Source organism: Wasmannia auropunctata, unplaced genomic scaffold (genome assembly GCF_000956235.1).
Source record: "Wasmannia auropunctata unplaced genomic scaffold, wasmannia.A_1.0 LD281310.1, whole genome shotgun sequence".
NCBI classification, from domain to species: Eukaryota; Metazoa; Arthropoda; class Insecta; order Hymenoptera; family Formicidae; genus Wasmannia; species Wasmannia auropunctata.
This window is the reverse complement of record NW_012081580.1, coordinates 14,650-16,311: the sequence shown is the minus strand read 5'-3', so window position 1 is coordinate 16,311 and position 1,662 is coordinate 14,650. Positions and strand designations below refer to the sequence as shown.

Below are 1,662 nucleotides of genomic sequence, written 5' to 3'. Positions count from 1 at the left end.
CGTGTGCTCTTCCGATCTGTTTCAAGATTGAAAATTTAATTGGCGCGTAGTATGTCGAATTGGATATAATATAAAAATTCATTTTGAAATATTAAGCACGAAGTTGGAAGCTCGATCTAGCTCACATCAAAAAAGCTTTTTTTTCCTAGTTGTATTTTTATACATATATCGGTCCAGTATGATTATTGTATTGTTTTTATTAATATTAAAAAAAATTTTTTGAATTATTTAGGTTGATCTTGTTTCAATATTAAAAAAAATAACGGAAAAATAACGAATCGTTACTTTTTAAGTAACAATAACGAGTTACTTTTAAAAATCAGTTATAACTAATTGTAACGTTAACTACTTTTTTAACTCGGTAACGAGTAACGATAGTTACTTTTAAAAAGTAACTTTCCATTCTCTGCATTTTAATAAATTAGTATTAATATATATATTTAACATAGTTACATCCATTTGATATTTAAACGGCTAAAGGATTATTAGTTTTAACGTAATTTTCATATAATTTGCAAAGATTGATAATAATTCTTAGCTATTATATTCACAAAACATAAAATTATAATTAGAATTATAGTAATTTCCAAGTATCATGAAGCTTACACGTTTACAATGTTTACATTTGTTTACACTCTCACAAATTTCACCGCAGGTACGGCATCTATCGTCACGTATTTTTGGTGGTAAAGGCGCAAAGCTAACTGCATTTTTCGATTCTTTTTTATGTGCAATTATTGCTACATTGCATACAGGACAAATAGAATTGCCATCTGAAATAAAAACAATAGTAATTAACATAAGTATTTTATCAAGCGACGCGGTAGCGGCGCGACGCCAAGCAAGATAAAAGTCGGGTGATGACCTGTGAGTATACGGCACTGTCGAGGCGCTACCGCTAGCTTTAGCTTGAAGTTTCACCTCGTCAGATTTCCGATTTTAAGTAATATCTCGAAAACGAAAGTTCTATAATGAAAAATCTATAAATGACACTTCCATTACATAATGTCGATACGAGCTTTCAATTGAAACCAGTCCGAATGAAATCGGTGCAGTCAATTCCGAGATCTTGAAATCGAGTCTATGAAAATGCCACTGGCCTAGTTTACACCGAGCACTTGATAAGCGTACTAACTAGAAATTTTCTATTAAATTATCTTAATTTCCACAATGTATTTAAAGAATGATGTACTAAGCTGATACACTATGCATTAATATGATTAATTAAATACGTATATCATGTATAAGTTTATATGCATCGTCGAAATTAAGAAAATTTATTAGAAAGTTACTAGTTAGTACGCATATCAAATGCTCGGTGTAAACTAGGCCACTTTGGCGATTCCAGTCTTCGTCTTCGTCTTATTCTTATTATTCAGATTGTCCACCAAGGCGCATTCACAACGCCCAAAGGCCCAAAGCGAGCAAATGTCCGTCGATGCGTTCTTAAGCCGGTATCAGACTACGCATTGGAGATTGAAATTAAGATTGAAATTAAGATTGAGACTGAAGATTGTCCAATCACATTATAGATCTTGATCTGCATTGCAATTGACAATATTGCTGCGTTCAGCAAACAAAGCAGCTCGGTTTATATACATATATTTAATTTACATTTAATTAACATTACATTATATTTGCATATATTATTAAGATAATTTA

General features: G+C 31.3%; 2 long non-coding RNA genes across 2 annotated transcripts in view; one reads left to right on the top strand and one right to left on the bottom strand.

The window, feature by feature from the left end:
* Positions 1–960, bottom strand: part of LOC105461661 — a 4,586-nt gene extending 3,626 nt beyond the window's left edge. The window contains exons 1-2 of the long non-coding RNA XR_975957.1: positions 866–960; positions 607–773 (exon numbers count right to left, since the gene is read on the bottom strand). This is a non-coding gene — a long non-coding RNA (uncharacterized LOC105461661). The remainder of the gene's footprint in view (positions 1–606; positions 774–865) is intronic.
* LOC105461662 overlaps positions 1–1,662 on the top strand; it is a 20,612-nt gene that overhangs the window by 4,546 nt on the left and 14,404 nt on the right. The gene's annotated exons all lie outside the window — the stretch shown is intronic.